Genomic DNA, 19,109 nt, shown 5'->3' on the forward strand with positions numbered 1-19,109 from the left:
TCCATTCTGTCTATAGAACTGGAGAAATCTCTTTGATGTAGAACCACTGATTGAAGAAAGGTTCATGTGGAACTAGAACACATGTGATTATTCAACAAATATTTTAAAAGCACTTGCTCTATGTCAGGCACTATACTACATACTGGAGATCTATAGACCTAGATCTCGCCCACATGGAAATCCTGTTCCAGCAGCTCAGAGATTTATTAGAAGATTATTTCACAACACCTGGTAGACCAAACAACACCGTCAGACACAACAGTGCTGTGAACTTATCCATCCCTTAGATGTTCCCAGGAGTGCTGAGAAAGGGAAATACCAGCCGGAGACATCCCGAGAGGAGGACGAGTCCAGCAAGAACAACTCGAGAAAACCTACGGAGCTGCACCTGCTTTCCTCTCCTCCTCTGCCAGGAAGGAAGACAAGATGAGATTAGAGAGAGCAGATGTGAAGAACTCCAAAGAAGCGCTGCTGTCTCAGCTTGAACTACCGCAGCCCTGGGCAAAACTGCAAAGCAGGAGAAGTTGGTCTTGCAACCATCCCAACTCTTGCCTCCCAGACACTACATGCACTTAAGCTGCTTTAAATCTGCTCCCCATCTTCCAATAAGCCTACACATGCCATTAGACTACTGTCTGATTAAAAATGTAAATGAAATTTAACCTCACCAGGGCTGCCTCCACAGCCCCTGGCCAATCCTCCACCGAGACAGGCAGAAGTGGTGTAATGGAAAAAGCATGGGTTTGAGGCCAGAGAGACTTGGTTTCTCCACCCTAGTTCTACCACTTACTATTTTGTGACCGCAGGCAAGTTACTTAACCTCTTTTAAGTCTCAATGTTCTTGGCGGTAAAATGTAGATAGTAATGTCTGTCCAAGTACATTTGGGGAAAGATTAAAATACAAACAAGCTCTTCATTTCTTATCTTATCCTTCCTCGGCTTGTAAAGGGAACCTATAAAGATCAGCAAAAATAAAATAAAATAGGCATTGGCAGAAACCCTGTCCTGAATAGGGACCCCCGCCTGTAGTTTGCTGTTGTTGGTTGCCTTGGCTAGGAGGTGGGAGACAGGTCCTGGGGCAAAGTGCAGTGACCCAGGGGATCACCCTAGCAGGGGCCAGGCCCCCAGACAAAATGTCTGAAAGAAGCCATTAGTATTTTAATCCCCCTAAGAAAGGGCATGAAAAGCAAAGTGCGTTCTTAGCGGCTTCAAAAAGTTCTGGGTTCTAAATAACGTGTCCTGGAAATAATGACAAGAAGAAAGATTAGACTTGGCTTTATTTATGGAGGTGACATCATCGGGATTCGCAGCCTCTTTCCTGGCAATAGCGCAGGGCTGGCCTCCACTGCTGCTTCCTACATGAAGTCAAGGCCCTGACCCACATCCAGCCTGGACTCCCACTGCTCCCCATCAGGCAGCCCTTGCTCAGTTCCATCTCAGCCAGCGCTTCCCTGCACCACCAGCGAGCTTCTGCTTTCCTGCCTCTGTGCTATTCATCCTTTTCTTCCTCCTCCTTTCATGGCTGCCCTTCACCTTCCCCACATGCCCATGTTCCAGCTCAAATGGACCCTCCTCCAGTCACAGAGAGGTGATAGAAGCCAGAGCCCAGGATCCGTGTCCGAGGACCAGGGCCTGGTCTGGACACTGCAGACAGGGGACTCACTCCAGATTGTGGCCCTTAACCAGGGTGCCCTTAAAATCAATTCAGGAGCTTTTAAAAACAGATAGACACCCAGAGCCCACCCCAAACCTACCAACTTGGCCTACCTTTTGGGGAGGTAGCTGGGCATCTGTATTATTAAAAGGCTCCACCCTAGAGTCTAACATGCCGCCCCAGCTAAAAACCACAGCTCTCAGATAAGGACTTTTCTAAATAAAAGAAATTGGATACCGTGGTATTACTTCAAAGGCTCCACAAATAGAGCTGATGGGAAATAACACAAAAAGCAGTGGTTGTTCAACCTGAACATTTACAAATCAAAGGGGCCAGGTAATTAGTCGTTTGGGATGTTCAAAGACACGGGTAAGAAACCAGTGAAAGGTTTCATTATTTCTCAGAATTTATTGGTGAGCAGAGGGGTGGAAGATGTGGAAACTGAAATGTCTGGACATTTGTCCTGAAATTAAGCAACATCTGTAGGTCTGTAATTAACAAAGTAAGGATAGTGATGGTTTAAAATATGATTTGTAGATATATCTAGGACAGTGGAGTTCTCAAGAAATAACCAAAAAGGTCTGCTTAAGGACAAAGAATGCAAAACAACATGATATCTTGTTTTTTTGGTTTTGGAAAGGGTAACCATATGATAGGAGAAAAGAAGCACAGCAGATGTTGCATTTTTGGGCTCGAGTTGCAGTATTTCGTACAGCAACTCATGAAATTTTTATTGCTAAAATGGTTCAGTTGGCAGGGAGAGCAAGTCACATGGACTGAATACAAACAAAAGATTATGAAGAAAAGGTGAGGCTCTCTGAAACTCTCCAGCAAGAGGTGCTTAACAGGGTCCCCTGGGGTCAGTGTTTGCTCACTTTAGATTTCCTTGTGCATTCTAATTAGCAACGTGGGAAAGAGAACAAGAGACCCCTGAAAGTGATCTGAAGAAGACTTGCAAAGGTGGATGTTGACTAACCCTAAAGAGAAGTCCAAATTGAGATGGATGAGCCCACGAGGTTTAACCTACCGACGAAATAACCAGAGGCTGAGATTATTTATAAAAAGGCAAACAAGCTCATTGGAGGGACATAATCAGAGCCCCTTATACCGCAGAAACAAAAGGACCCAGACCACAAAAGTCTCAACTAACAGGAGTAAGAGTGGACAGCACCCTGGCAATGAGGTCAGGCTGTACCGGACCCAGCAAACCTGCCCCACCCGCCCCATCCTTCTCAGCCTTCCCCTCAGTATCAGCCAAACGTGGACAAAGGCAAAAGCCTGTCAGTATATTGGTGACCAGTATGTTGATGGTGTCTTTCTAGAAAAATAAAATGTTAAAAGAAATGTCTATTAGCCAAATAATCTGCTTCAAGATCTTTTCCCCAACCACAGCCATTCTTTGATCAGCATGTGCAAATAGCCAAAATCTAAAAAGCCTCCATACTTCTACAGCAGCCTGATCTAAGAAGAAAAAAAAAAAGGAGGTGGGGTTGGCTGGTCAAGGGGAGAAGGGGATTCTCTATGGCCCCTGTACTGAGTGCCTGCTGTGAGTCTAGCCTGGCCTAAGTCACACGATTCATATTGGTCCATGTAACTACAGTGGCAGATCTGTGAAGCAGTCGTTATACATAGGGCCTGGAGAAGTTAAGCAACCTGCTTGAGTGTATACATCTAGTGAGTGCAATCATCTGGATTTGAATCTGTGTCCCTCTGACTCCACAATCTATGCAAGGTCTTCCCTTCCACTGCACAGGCACCCACTGTTCTAAGAGAGAACATTTCCTTCCGGGCCTCAGTTCTGCCTCTCTGCCTTTGCTCCTGGAGCCTTGAGAGGATAATTGGATGGTGCTAGCACACAGACCCTTTCACAGTGGCCCAGCCAACAAGCGAGCCTCTCCCTTATGTATGTATTGATGGTTTCCACTGATGGTTTCTGTGCCCCTCTGGCTCACTACTCAGCCAGGGAGGGCAAAGATCCCCTTCTCCTGGGAGTCCCCCTACTCCTTGGAAATGCTGCCTGCAGAATTCTGTGGTTCTGGCTTTTAGTGAGTCAACCTCAGGCCCAGAGGGTCCAGAATCAGGCAGAAGGGACTGAAAAGGTGAAATACGGTAGTCAGGCATTAAAAAGGACGTGGAGGGAAATTCAGGGTCCCTTGAGAAGGGCAGATAGCGGAGCAGTTAAGAGTGCAGATGCGGGAACTTCAGTGTCTGGGTGTAAGTCCTGGCTCCGGTACCTTCTATGTGAATTTGAGCAACTCTCCCTGCCTCCGTTTCCTCATCAGTAAAATGGGTTGTAGTGAGCATGCTGGGTGAAGCACTCAGAAATGCTTGATGGATGCTAGAAAAACAAAACGGAGCGGAGATAAAGATTCTAGGAAGCCTCAAAAGGCACCCTCAACATTCCTGGATGAAGAGGTTTCATATACCTACTTCCCTTGTTTACTTCCCCAGGGACTATTCCTCATTTCTCCTGTCTTGTGTGGACTAATATACCTCTGAAGTTGTTCCTGCAACTCTTTATCCCAAAGAAGGTGGAGGACAACAAACAAGCAAGATGTGTGCTGAAGTCAGATGGCTGCCAGCCGTGGGCCTTTTGGGGGCGAACAGGATGGAAGGGGTTGTGGGTGAGGAGGAAGGAGAGATACTCATGAAATGAGATTGCAAAAGGGCCGGTCAATATTTCTGGGAATAACAGATGCTTCTTGCTGACTTTAGAAGAGTCTTTTTGGTTTTAGACCTCCTGGACCAACTGCGAAGCTGTTGAAAAATTAAATCTGAACACAGGGTACCGCACCTAAGCAGAAGACAGATGAGCAAGTGCAAACGGGCCCACTGGTCCCTCTTTCCATCACACCTCACCATCAAACACCCTCTGCCATGACAGCTGTCACTGTCACCGTTGCTGCTGCCAAAATACAAAGTGGGTGTGACCCAACCCTCCTTCTGCCACAAAGGAGAGAGGACTGAATGAGGGCCCTGCTTACTCATTGGGGTGGGGTCCACATGCAAGGGTTTTCTAGCACACAGCCTCCAACAGGAGAAGAGGAAGAGGCAGGGAACCCTTCGATGATAATATAAACTGTTGTACTGCAGCTACTGGCCCCAAAGGCACTTTGGATGCCATCCTCGGATTTCTTGAGATTTTCCAATATCTAGAACATAGGAAGTTCTCAAAACATATCGGCAGAATGAAAAAAAAAATGAAAGAATGCATGCAAGGCAGTGCCTGCGTCACTGTAACCCCCGGAGAAGACAGAGACAAAGCACTTTGCTAAACAAGGCATAGAATTACGAGAGGCATCCCGTGTGGTAAAAAAGAGAACTGGACTTGGCATAGAGGCTTGAGACCAGATTTCCCAAGGCTGGAAAAATGTAGATGCTAGAGCTTCACTCCCCAGGAACTGGGATTCTGGGGCCGGGCCCAGGAGTTTGCCATTTTAACAAGTTCCATCGGTGATTTCAATCTAGGTGGTCTGTGATTCACACTTTAGGGAACAATTCCTCTAGGTCCCACTTAACTAGCAGCCTTGCCTTGAGCTTCAAAGATGATCAGAGTGCTGGCTACCTTTTCCCCCCAGGGGAACCCCTCAGCCTCTCCAAAATTAATGGATGCTATGGCCTCCCAGAGCTAAATGTAGATAGAAATGTCCTAGAGGGGATGGCACGTAAACCCACTCACCAGCAAACAAGCCCCAGGTCAACCAGAAGAGGAGTTTCTGGTTTGGCTGAGCTGTAAGAAAAGAATAACATTATCTGAACCACAACCCCTGCCCCACTAAAATTCCTGTCCCATGAAGTAAGAGCCTTCTGCGTAAAAGACTGTGTCCCTTGGAGAGGAAATTCCTGGAAAACGTAGAGGTTTTTATGGCTTAGTTTTAGAAAGAGGACAGGGTCAATCTCCCTACTATAAAATATGGGTAAATTGAGAGCTATCCTGCAAAACATCATAAAATTTTAATTTTATGTTATTGCCGGCTTAATTCTATTGGTGGACTCTTAGGAAGAACAAAATAATAAGGGGCATTCCTCAGAGCACTTTGACAGAAAGAGAAAGAGAGAAGGGGCTTTGGAATTGAGGGATGTTCCATCGGAAAGCCAACAGGTGTGAGCAAGTGAGAAAAACCAAACAGGACTAAGGGGAAACGGGCAAGCTTAGCTCCTACCCTTTCTCCACTGAAGTGAAATGCAATCTGCTCACTGCATCCAGGCAAAGGTACCAGAAAGACAATGCCTGGTCCTCACCTGGAAACTGCTGGAATGCAGTCTGTTAGCACCAGGCTCTCCTCTCTGCAGCAACCTTCCTCCGAACCAAGAGTCTTTTCTATTCTGTTTGGCCATCATTTGTTGAGTGCCTAGTGGATACTCCCAGAAGTGCAGGAAAGGATCCCATCCGCCTGTCCCTCCAGGGCAGTGTCCAGTCTCATACTGGAGACAAGAACACACCCTTAAAGTCCCCGGTGGAATTTTAAAGAACAATAAGTTATCAGAAATTCAAATTACAAGATCTGGAAGCACTAGCTACCTACCAATGAGTTGTTTCCCAAAAGTTTCTTTTCAAATTCATTGCTTAGAGGTCCAAACATATTTGTGCAAAGGATAGGGTTGTGAATCATCCTTGGGGCCACAGTGTGAACTAATGAATTCATAATGCAGCTAAAGCCACACTGTGCAATAAAAACAGGAAACACTTCTGCCCCATTATTATAATTAACGTCCAAATAATTTTAAATAAATAAATGAATAAAAATTTTACAAACTAAAAATCATTTAAACAAAAATATTTAAGAGTTATCTTTAATGATGACAGCCCCAGGAAATAAAGTTCAATTCGAATTTGATTAAAAAGAGGAGGTTATTATAGAAAGTAACAGGAAATCTGGACGCAGGGGACTTTAGATTCTTATCTCACATTCTCCTTAAAAACCGACATTTTCTCTTGATAAAAATAGTACATGTTGTCATGGAAATTTTGAAAAATAAATAAAAAAGTAAAAAACATAGGTTACGCATGGCCAACAGGTTGTAACAGCTGTTAACATTCTGTATATTTCTGTCCAGGTTTTTTATTCCAAACATACATGCGTGTGTTTTTAATTGGACAATAGAAACATTTTTGTCATCTGTTCTTTCACTTTTTTACTGTAAAATTGTCCATTTTATCATAATACCATCAACGCTGTGTATTAGCTTTCTTCTTAATCCTTGCCAAATTGAGAAACCAAAAATCATGTCTCATCTTAATTTTTATTTATTTGATCACTAGTGAGTTTGATCTTTGCTTTCCTTTGATTAGATGGCCACTTGTATTATTTTATATGTAAATTATCTTTTGTGTTTTGTGTCTACTTTTCTGCCGGAGTACCCATAGTTTTGAGTTGAAAAGATTATGAATATATATTAATATCTCCCTGGTCATATATATATATAACAAATATTTTCATGGTTTTTCATTTAATTTTGACTTAATTCATGGTGTCATTTAACACAGAGAATCTTTGGTTCTCTAAATCTAGTCAAATCTAACCATGTTTTCCTCTTCAGTTTCTCCCTGTTTTTACTTATTGAAACTCTTCTCCACATGATCCAATATCCATGTTTGTTTTCTTCAAATTGATATATGATTGAATATTTCTATTTTGAAAAGATGATGCATTTCCATGATTATAAGACCAAATCTGTAGAGACAGTTATACACAGAGAGGTCTCGCCTCTGCCCTCACCTTCCTCACCCCAATCACCCCCACTCCCTGTAGGTAACCAGTTATACTAGGGTCTTAATTTTCCTTCTAGTACTTCTTTTTGCAAACTTTAAAACAATTATTTATTGATCCTTCCGGAATTTGTACAGGGTATAACATTTTTGAGAAGTATTGTTTTTTTCCATTAAATTTTCTAATTGGCTATGGCTGATATCAAGGAAAAAATGTTGCCTTCTGAACATTTATTTTGAACACATTCCTCTTGTTGAATTTCTAATAATTTTTCCGTTGATATTCTTGGGTTTTTAGACTGACAATCACATCATCTTTTCTATTTATACTGATCATTTCATCCTCTACTTCCAAATAGTATATTCTTATTCTAGTTCTTATTTTATTACATCTAAATAAAACATCATTTTTCTTTGTGATTGATTTATAATTGCACTAATTATGCTTTTTAATCATAAGACTCTTTTCCAGCTCTTAAAGAAAATGACCAATGCAACATCTGGAATTGCTGTTATCATTTATATTAGTTAGGATAGGCTAAGTTATGTGGCTTTAGAAAACAACCATAAAATCTTAAAAGCTTGGAACAATGAAGGCTTATTTCTCACTTACACTACAAGTTTATTGTGGGTCATGGGAGACTCAGTTCCATGTCATCCAGAATCGAGGGCCCATTCCACTAGTGGTTACACAATCAAATGTTGTCTGCTATTGTTGCTCAGGCTAGGGGAAGGAAAGGTGGAAAATTATGCACTGGCTCTCACAGCCTCTGTCTGGAAGGGACACACGTCATTTCCAATCACATTTTACTGACCAAATCAGTCATACAACCATGCCTACCTTCAAAAGGACAAAGAAATTCTATCCTACTTTTGCCTAAAAGGAAAACAACTTGGAAGTATGGGTGGACACTACTAACAAACTAATATGTCAGTCTAAAGCACACACACCCATACACACACCCACAAGTATACATGAATAGATTTTCACCATTGATGATAGCTTTTTTTAATGTATCTTGGGTTTTTGCAGGGGACAGAAGTGATTCAAGTTAGTTGTACTAACTAACTAACTAGATGATTTGCAAATAGACTCTCTAAACCAATAATGCTCACCTTCCAATAAGATTAGAATCCATGCAAAGGTCAAAATTATTTAATTTATAAATTATTAGGGCTTTTACTTACTTCTTCCCTTCCCCTTTGAGAGTCTAAATTAAATGTTACTGTGATTTACTGGTGGTTGATTTCCAGATTTAGGTTCATAATCATATACAGCATAGCTAGTATTTTAATTATAAATGCAAGTAATCCCTAAGAGGCCATAGTTTACTTTCAAATCTTACTCATTTCAGAAAATTTGGGTAATCCAAGCTAGGACTGCCACTGAAAAATTAGCACCAACTGGGAAGCATAAGCAACAGAAATTTATTTCTCCCAGTTCTGGAGACTGGAAGTCCAAGTTCAAGGTGTCAGCAGGGTTGGTTTCTCCTGAGGCCTCTCTCCTCGGCATGCAGATGGCCACCTTCTCACTGCTTCCTCCTCACATGGTCTCTCCTCTGTGCATGCACATCCTTGGTCTCTTGCTGTGCTTCTAAATTTTCTCTTCTTATAAGGACACCAGTCATATTGGATTAGGGCCCACCCTCGTGGTCTCATTTTAACTTAATTATCTCTTTAAGGCCCTAGCTCGAAATACAGCCACATTCTGAGTTTCTAGGGTTAGAGTTCAACATATGAATTTGGGGGGAACACAATTCAGTCCTTAATAATATCCTAATAGTATCCTATATTTATCATGCTAATTTCTGTCATTATTTTCATATTAAAACCCCATCTCTGATTTCTATTATGCTTATTAATAAAGTTTTACCTGTTTCTTTGTATCACTAACTTCATAGTTAGTCAGGTGCAAGGGAACCCAGTCGACAGCCTAGTAGTAGCAAGGGTGGCTGGTGAAGTGAGTTTTTGTCTTTTATACTGGGAGGTGGGGAGTCATAATTGGGCTCTTTTTTGGCAGTATCTGTATTCCTCTTCATATCTCAGCATGCATGGTGTGATATGTGTACGCCAGCTTCAACTTTAGGAGCAGTCGATCACCTCAGTAGAGAATCTACACTCAAGGGTTAGCTATTTGGCAATATTTAGGTGGCTTAAAGAAATGCTCCAGCTATCCATAAACTGAACAGTGTCCTTACCAGAGCAACCTTGGGTAGGGTTTGGCCATATTTCATTATTTCAAATCCCTCCCAGGGATTCTGTGAGTTACCTTACAGATCATTCTTGTAATAAATCCCTTTCTGCTTAAACTAGCCAGAATCTGTTTCCTTGCAGTCAAGTCATCTGACTGATACTGTTACCAAACCTCGGATTTCCAGAAATCTTATATAGCATAGTGTATATAGCACATAGTATTTTTAGAAACCATATGTAGTATAGCTATCTCCTCTCACACAACTAAATCACAGGTTGATTAGCTGATCTGTCTACATTTGGGCATATTAGACCTAAAGCAGGAAGGAGAAGAATTAGAGAATGATATCATGTCAGAACTAGAAGGGACTGTAGCAATTATCTAATGCAGATGAAGAAACAGAGCCCCAGAGAGAAAAGATTACTCAAGGCCACACCTGCTTTCATCCCTACTACCAAAAGGATGTTTTAAAGTAACTCTTGTAACTCATTCCATAATTCTCAGCCTAAGGATTCTTTCTTTTTAGATCTAATCTCTAAACCTATCTGTGTGAGCCTGGAAGATGAATACAGTAGGTGTTCCTAGTTGCTGGGGCTGTAACTTAGGAGAGAACAATGTTCTATTTCAGTTTAGACCCATAATCCAAGGTGATGGAGGGAGACATGGAGAAAAGGAAACACAGCTGGGTCTTTAGTAGAGACACACCAGAGCCAAGGTGTGTTACCTGTGTACCCCTTCACCTTGGCAGGGACCCCCAGCCTCAGCAGTGATTCATTACAGGGTCATGGGTATGTCTTGCTCTGTTCTGTCTCTGTACCAGACAACAACTCAGTGAGGCTTTAGGTCAGCATCCGGTTAGGTTGCCATGGAAACTTCCCTGGATTGGGGGCCAAGAGGGGGAACAAGATCCTGGTGCCTGAACCTGGCCCGCGTGTCTTCCTTAACCAGGCCAGCCTAGTCAAGGGGAGCACTGCTATCTTTTATGGATGTCATCTGGGGTCCTTCACTCCTCTGTATTTGCCCATTCAGCCGTAACTGTGGTTGGAGGGGGTTTTTTTCTGAGTTTTGTGTGTGTGTTCTAAACCTAAACCGTTCAGAGAAAACACGTTTTTCTTGGACCACAACAAAGCATGTTTTCTGAATTAGATGCATTTTCACAAAAAATTAGTCTTTAAACCCCTGTGAGCTTAAAAAACAGACTGAAAACTATTTCCTGAGTCTCCTCTTTTTGGAATTTATAGTGTTTCTGTGAGTGTGTATTGTTTTTGTGGGGGGAGGGGGGAATGTGTAAGCATAATTAAGCAGATCCAGAAAAAAAAGGAAATAATTTAACTATTTCCCACATTACCCCATGCTCTGAGACTTACTCCTGGTTTTTTGGGTTTTTTTAAAAGGTATTTTAAATGAATATATTTATTTAAATGAAGGTATTTTAAAAATGAAAGAAAATAGAGCTTATTATCTAATTTCTGGCTGGGAAAGGTCTTCTAGGCAACATGAAAATTCCTATAGCATTTCTTTTTTTTTTATTTACAGAAAAATTCACCTTTTTTTTTTTTTTTTTTGGTGTACACATTACTAAATGAACCATGAGTCGAAGAGGAAAGTTCAAGGAAAATGAGAAAATATTTTGAATTGACATTCGTAATTTGTGCCTTCTCATATTTTTCCTAATCAGTCTTTGTAGAGTTTTAGTAATTTTTTGAGACTCACTCTTGTTGATAATAAAGCTTATCCTGGATATGCATTCTTTCTTTCATCCTCTTTCATTCTCAAAAGTTGACTGTGTATCTATCAGGTTCAAGGCTCCGTGCTAAGAGGAATATACAGGAAGGAGCCTGGAGCATTTAAGAGCAGGATGTTGATACACAAACAAGTTGAAGGTACCATGATCTGAGCTGCTGAGATTTTGGACTAATTAAAGCTCAGGAAATGCGACATCAATGTTGCTGGCAAAACTGCCAGCAAAGAAGATATCAAGCAGAACAATCCACAGTAAATTTCATCAGCCAAGAAACCTCAATTCATTATGCCCATGCAAGGAGAAAGTTAATTACTGGCTTTGGTTAATTGCTTTCCTGGCTCTGCAGTATTATATTAACACCGAAGGCAAGAGAAGCCAAGAAGGGGTTGAAAGAACTGTTCTTCCAAAATACACCGGGGAGAATCAATAACACAGATGTTCCTCTCGGGGGCCCTTGGTCAGAGCCTCCTGCCCAGATTCTAAAGGAGCTTAGTGGAAGCAAAAATGGCGGCTGCGAATGTGAACACATTAATTGGTCTTTCTTTTGTATCCAAAGTTTCAAGCCTTTCTGAACAGTCTTCCAAGACTCAGCTCAGACAGCACCTTTTCAAGAAAACCTTCTGTGACTTCTCCAACCTCAATCCCACGCACACAACCAGGCCAGGCTAGGCCCCTTCTCACTCCCATGCATCCATGATGACCCCTCACAGCCCATCCCTCAATGTCAGTGTTGTGGGTCTGTGGGTTCCCCTCCCTCACGGGCCTGGTGACTACATGGCGGATCTTTGGCACACAGTAGGCACTTAATAAATGACACGTAATATTCAATACATAGATTATGAAATTTTCAGAGCGTGCATTTAAGGGAAAACATAAAAAGAAAATACTCACTGTGGTCATTTAAATAATAAAGACTACACTAAGGGCAGTTTACATCTATAAACAGAAAAAAAAAATTGGCACATGGTAGAAGATTAACAATGACCTATCCCACAGGGTATAAGTAACCCGCCCCATCTTCCAAATTGCTACAAGGGAGGTAATTAGCCTAAAGGCAACTCTAACCACTAAAGATGTAGGGTCTACTTATTTTTAAGAGTGGGGAGCATTTCAGAACAGGATGTTGACACACAGACACACTGAAGGCACCATGATTTGAGCTACTGAAATCTTGGCCCAGTGAAAGCTTTAGCTGTTGGAGCTCAGTCTTCAAACTTTGCAAGATTATTGCCTGTGGAGAATATGTGAGGTTACGATCAAATAAACAAGTTACATCAAAATGTGAATTGGTGTACGTAATTATTATTCTGCTCTACAGTAATTAGGTATCAGTGGTAAGCGATTCATGTAGATTATTATAAGAATTAGCACAGCTAAATTACACTTTCCTTTCCCCCTCTGGCATAATTTATTCTCCGCTATGTGGAGAAGCGTCAGTGTCTACAGTGGTCCTGATATCACACACTGATCAGTGCCTACCACACCTACACATGGGCACAGGCACCAACACACGAACACCTGTGCACCCGGCCCTGAGCATCTTTCATACACTGGCCAGGTACTGTCCGGGGTGGTGCTCTCCATGTTTTCTCCCCATCCAGTCTCCTTCTTATGCCCGTCCACCAGGGAGGACTCAAGTTAGGTGGGTCTGAAAAGTATACAGTTTAAAGGGTCTTATTTAATTAAAACAATATAAAATTACAAATTCAAAATTAGGTAAAAATGAATGCTTATTTAAAACAAGAGAAGTCACAACAAACTAGAAAATACTTAGAGTAACAAATGCCACAAACATAAGAAAATCCAAAAAAGTCTGTATTACACATTCCTACAATACTTTTCCACAGACTACCTTCTGGCTCCATATATTTCAAACTTTGTTTCTCCTCCATGACACACATGCATCCAGCATCAGACACTACGGGGCACGTATGTCATGATACTACCTCTAACCCTACACCCTCCTGTTAAACACCAGGTGGGCAATAGGAATACTCACGGAAGCCATCCCAAGGCAAGCACAGCTAGTCATTACTTCACTATATGTAGAAAGGACTGCAAACCATATAAACAGATCTTTGTTCTATGTCCCCTTAGATCTAAAGAAAATGCCCGAAGTCTAACTCTCCTACATGAGGGGGAGTGTGAATGAAGCAAGGTAGAATGGAAAAGTCAGTGGACTTAACCAGTTGCAGTTAAACTATCTTAATTTTATAAATGCTACCAAGCATATGACCACATGAACACATCACTAGGGCCCCCTCTATGGCCTTGGAAGGAGCCCAAGCACATGAGGAACCCTGAAACTTAAGCTCCATTAACTTGCTGTTAAAAACATCTCTGCCCTCCTCCCACACACCGCCCCCCATGGAATCCACCCAACCTATCAGGCTCAACCAGGCCATGAGGCTCAAGACACCCAGCACCACATCTTAGGGAAGGACAGACAGACCAACAAGGGAATCAGGAAGGGTGAAGTCACACAGGTGCCCTCTGCCTTCAAGTCTTGGGACAACAAGGGGTAGAGGGAGTGGTTAGAGTTCTGAGATAAGTTAAGATTTGGAACTCAAGCAAGTAGACTCCAGGTCATTGAATGACGATGAGCTAGGTGCTTTCCATGAGTTACTGCAGTTCATTCTCACTAAAGGCTGAAGGAGAAGGGGAAGGAAGAAAGAAGAAGGAAGTGGAGGAAGAGGAGGAGGGGAAAAGGAGAAGGAGATAAAACAAGAGAGGAAAATGGAAGGGGAAGAAAACAGATAAAGAAGAAAGGAGGCAGGAGAGAAAGAGAAAGAAAAGGTTTCCTCCCTGTACACCTCTTCCCTGAGAAGCAGCAGTGCTTACCTTTGGTGTCATAATAAAATTAAAAGCTTTTTCTCATCCTCTTAAATTAGAGTGACAATTCCCTTGGCTCAGTTCTGCAAAACGCAAGCTGTCATGATCTCACTATTAAAAAAGGGATAAGCGGAAAAAACAACCTCCCAAGAGATGGATATCATTTAAAACAAATGCCTGGTAACCCAGCCATTTGGTTGCTGGCCATAGTTCCCAGTAGCATGTGAGTCTTTCATCCAGACTGAAATTGGATGCCAATCTCCATGTCATATTCAATCGTCAAAATTCTTCACACAACAGTTGGGGTTTTCTTTATGTGTGCCCGTCTTACCCTTTTAACTGACACTCGTAATTTTCTTCCAGGAAAAAAAAAAAAAAAAACAAAACAAAACCAGAAAACTTGGAAATACCACTTAATCTGGACTGCACATGGGAAGACTATTCAGAAAATTTGAAAAATTATAATTTATAAGTGGGTGGTGTGAAGTAGCACGTCGAACCTCGGAAAAGTCAAATTCTTTAGGAAGAATGTGTTTCATTAGCATCAGAAGCCGGCTCCCTCATAGAAGTCCTGGAAACTCCATTGTTTCACAGCCTTGCAGACTCATAGACTTCCTTAGCGACATGACCTCTGGAGGCCACTCAAGTCCAGATTAACTACCAAATCCATACTCTTGGTAAAGACATCCAGAAAACGTTTCACAACCTATCTCAGGAACATTCCAGGGTGTTATCATCCTCACTTTTAGGAAATCCTTCATTATTTCCAAAGATATTGGTATTGCTCCACATCCTTTGTGAAAGTAACAAGATCAACACCTTTACAATTTCAGTACCAAAAAAGGTACAGAACTAAAGTGCATTCTACTCTTCTGCAAGCTGATTTGTCTGTACTTTTTTTTGCATCTTTAACCACCTCTGTGGCTCCTATACATAACCCAGGTGCTCCCTGGGCCTTTGACTTGTGGGCAGAACAACTAAACATCTCACTCTACAAAAGATTTGGTTGGTCCTGGGCCGAAGGATTATTTCACAATTCCTAGAAACGCCATAAGGCCAGATTGCCTCAAGTTCTATAAAACTTGCTTAAGAATCAAAGCGATTCTCCACCGTGTCCTAGGCTGGATAAATCTGAAGTGATGGCGCGTTTCTAAAGCAACTGACAATCCCGACCTCTAGCCAGAGGGTAGCACCCTCCCGGGAGCAGCAATAAACAGCTCAGTAAACTCGAAAGAGAGGTCCAGGAGGGTTGGGACTCTGCTTGAGGGGGAGAGGAGGGAATGCATAGTGCAGGTGGGCCTTTGGTTAACAAGCTATGTTCGATCTCTTCTGCTCTGTCTTTCCTTCCTCCGTCTTCCCTAGCCCTCCTGATCCTCTTACCTCTCTCTGCCTCCCTATCTTGGGCACGTACCTGGTTGTTAACTGGCAAACTGGAAAGCGTTTCTGCTGATTTTAATACTGAAACATTTTTGAAACGATATGAAATGAATCTCAAAGAGCAGAACCACATAAAGAGCAAGGCTTTGAGCTGGAGACCTGAGCTGTTCCCTGGACTACCCCACCAACACGCTCAAAGTCACTTCACCTCTTTGAACCAGCCTCTTCATCTGTTAACTGGGTGGTTGGACCAGATAGCTGTCGCTAGCTTGAAAAATTCCATGGTTTTAGTTCTGGAGGAATTTCAAGCCCTGATGGAAAGTGAAGAAACTGGGAGGCAGGAGGCATGCTTTGGCCTCATTAAATCAAGTCCCAGAGATGATTATGCTTTCCCAGCCCACCCCCCCCCTTATTTGCAAGTCTGCCTTCAGATGCATGGTCTTCTTGCAGGGTGACAAACACTGAAAAGAAAAAGTTTCCACGATGAAACCCAGACCAGCCCATACTTACTGATACCCCAGAAGAGCATCAAGATGATAATGCATAAAAGTTGAATAAAGTCTGAGGATCTAATGGATAACATGGTGACTATAGTTGATAGCACCCTATTGTATAATTAAAATTTGCTAAGAGAGTAGAACTTAAGTGTTCTCACACACACAAGAAAAAGGTAGCTATGTGAGGTGTGGGATGTGTTCATTAACTCAACGAGGGGAATCCTTTCACAATGTATATTTATCTCGTATCATCATGTAGTCTACTTTAAATATTTTACAATTTTGTCAATTATACCTCAACAGAGCTGGAAAAAAGTTGAATAGAGAGAGGAGTATGAAAGGGGAGTCAGAGAGGCTGCTCTCAAACACAGGGCTTTCCATCTCCACCCTGGGAAACCCTGCAACCCTCACCCAGAGCACTAACAGGCCTTTTATCAAAGACGGCATTGGAGGTTTCTCATTATTACACATTAAGAGGCTGTCCTCCGTGTCCTCACTTTCCTTTCTTGCTGATCTTCCCCACTTCCATCTCTAGAATCAGGTCAAAACCCCACCATCTCCTTTGTCCGTCTTCTTGCCCCATAGCCTCAATTTCCCAGCAGATCAGTTTCCCAACTCCTGCATTCCAGAAAAGCTTATTCTGTATACTCTTTCCTTGTGAATCCACTGGACTATACCTCACAGTTCCCCAAAGAAGGGATGCAAAGACACAATAACACCAGAAGTAACACTCTGTCTCTCTCCAGTCAGCCGTGAGTCATGTTTGGGACTAGATTGGCCTGCTGGCAAAGGGACAGGTAGAGAGAGAACACTGCAACTTTTCTGGAAAGCACCTTAATAATATACGTGAAGAGTCTTTAAAACATTTTTATCCTATGACCTGTTCTTACCTCTCTTACCCTAAAAAATTCAGAAGAGGTTCAAGCAAAATGTGTGTGAAAAGACCAAGCAGAGGGAATTTAAAAGCTGCATAAGTTATGACGTTTGTGGCTCTAAGTAACGAAAAACAACAAACTGGCTTAACTAATAAGCACATATCCGGAGAAATTTGGAGGTACATGGCCTTTAAGGTTGGCAGATTAAGCAACTCAAAAATGTGCTCTGACTTACAGGTTCTGTCCATCTCTCTGCTCTTTCTTCTGTGGCGCTGGTCTCACATTAAGTCTAGCTCCTCTAGTAGCCAACAGCACCAACAGCGCTTATCAGCATTCTCGTTCACGTCCAAATGGAGATGGAGAAAACCTGATTTCACATGGCTCTTTCTTCAGAGGAAGAACTGGTTCCAGAAGCCTTCAGCAAAACTCTCTTTAGCCAGAACTGGGTCTCATGCTAATTCCCAAATCAGTCACTGGCTGGGAAGGGGAGATGGTGGCGGGGAACATAATTACCCTTAAAGCAATAGTCCTACCCCTTTCCCACTGAGATGGATTCTCCAAGGGTATTGCTTCAATTCTGTGGGGGAAGGGTACAACGTTCAGGGGTCCATCACCCCAAGAGCTCAGGAATAACTGCAGGAAATGCTGGAGAGTCAGGTAGCTGGTGAGTGCTCAGTCCTTCTGGGCCATAAATTGACTTGAGTATAAAGGAATTTGGAAATTCAAATATTAGAGCTCTTCCCAAGCCCAAACCTTTGGATATGTACATTCTAGTCCTTACACATAAGAAAATAAAAGTGATTTTGAAAAACTAAATAATAAAGAAGGGAGGGTGATGAGTAATGTGGTAGAGAGAATGCATATTTCCAAATACCACAGAAAGAAGAAACAAGACAACTTAAAGCCGCTGGAGAACATCTCGTGAAGGAGGGGGGGAGCTTGAGTTGGTGTTTGATTGAAGGATAAGAAAAATCTGTTGGTAACTTCCCTCTGGCTCTGACCATCGGGGCAGCTGAAGTAAAACAACTTTGAACCATGATCTAGGAAAAATATTCAGAGGGAATGAATTTCTGCTGTCTTCATTTTAGAGATGATGTGATTTTGGTCTATTGTAGAATACAACAATACTTCGTTGCTGTTCACTTCTAGGAAATTACTAAGAAAAATGCTGAACATTTCCAGCATTTTTTAAAAATTCCTACACAAAATACAAGCCCACCTTGCTTCTCTTTGCTAGATAAACAAAATTTTTTTTCTCAATTATCTTGCTCTCCTTAATCACATGCAATTTTTAAACTAGCTATTACTGACTGTCCTTTCTTCCTATGTACTGACAATGTTTTTAGGTCAATCCCACATGCAATTAGGGGGAATCTGGAAAAAGGAAATCCTATAGCAAAATGTCATATAGCTTACAATTTTATTTTAAATACTTAATCCTCAAGGATGGCAACTTAGCAAAGAGAGAACCAGACCCTCTCCCTGGAAGGCCATCCTTTGGATCCATGTCAGATTATTGGCCTGAAATCCCAGCACTTGCTGGTCAAGGATACACACACACAAAAGGGACAATATCCGCCGCGTTAAAGGTATAGGTTTTCTTTCCCCTTTTCCCATCCTGCTTCTCTCCTAAAGCGTCCCAAAATTCTTTAGGTTTCTGGGGAATATTTTCAGCACACGATGACCAGCAGGAATGTGGGTGAGTTCCTATCAGCGGCCCAGACACCCCTCCCACTGTGATCCTTCCTTTCCACCAGAAAAACTGGAGTACCATGGCTTGGGCAAGGCCTTTGTGTTTGAGACAAGTAACTCCTATACCTCTGTCAGCTTTCTCTGACATGAAAGCTCTTCCCTGCCACCATACAGGTCACCTTCCCATTTGTAAGGCATATAAAAGGTTATAGATTTCTTCTCCTTGTTTTGTTGAAAGAAGCCAAGTTCCAAGAAAACTCCAGAGGGATTCCTACAGTCCTTCAGTCCCGGAAGTGGCTAGCCTGAAGGGGCATTCCAGTGAGCTTCTGCTCTGTCCTTGCGGCTAAGCCTCAAGGAGATGATCTTTTTATAAAAGGAGAGATGTATCCTGCTTTTGTGGACCACTTGTGGCCCTCGAGCCCTCCGCTCATCTGTATAAAATTAGCAAATGAGCCAGAGGAGCAGGGAGCCATCAGCTGGCCATCGTCTGAAAACCGTCCCTAAGTTTATTAGGGTATTATTAGTAGCAAGTGA

At 42.2% G+C, this 19,109-nt stretch overlaps 1 protein-coding gene across 11 annotated transcripts in view; it reads right to left on the reverse strand.

Moving 5' to 3' along the window:
- The window catches only part of RASGRP1 (RAS guanyl releasing protein 1), a 996,665-nt gene extending 979,106 nt beyond the window's left edge, over positions 1 to 17,559 (reverse strand). For 10 of the 11 annotated variants that reach the window (XM_068549078.1, XM_068549119.1, XM_068549136.1 and 7 more), the window contains exon 1: positions 17,119 to 17,559. The gene's annotated coding sequence lies outside the window, so the exon portion shown is untranslated. Of the gene's footprint in view, positions 1 to 14,143; positions 14,232 to 17,118 lie in introns of those variants that run through there. The other variant, XM_068549054.1, reaches the window with a different exon arrangement.
- Between the last annotated feature and the right edge of the window lie 1,550 nt (positions 17,560 to 19,109).

Source organism: Eschrichtius robustus, chromosome 1 (assembly GCF_028021215.1).
Source record: "Eschrichtius robustus isolate mEscRob2 chromosome 1, mEscRob2.pri, whole genome shotgun sequence".
NCBI lineage: Eukaryota > Metazoa > Chordata > Mammalia > Artiodactyla > Eschrichtiidae > Eschrichtius > Eschrichtius robustus.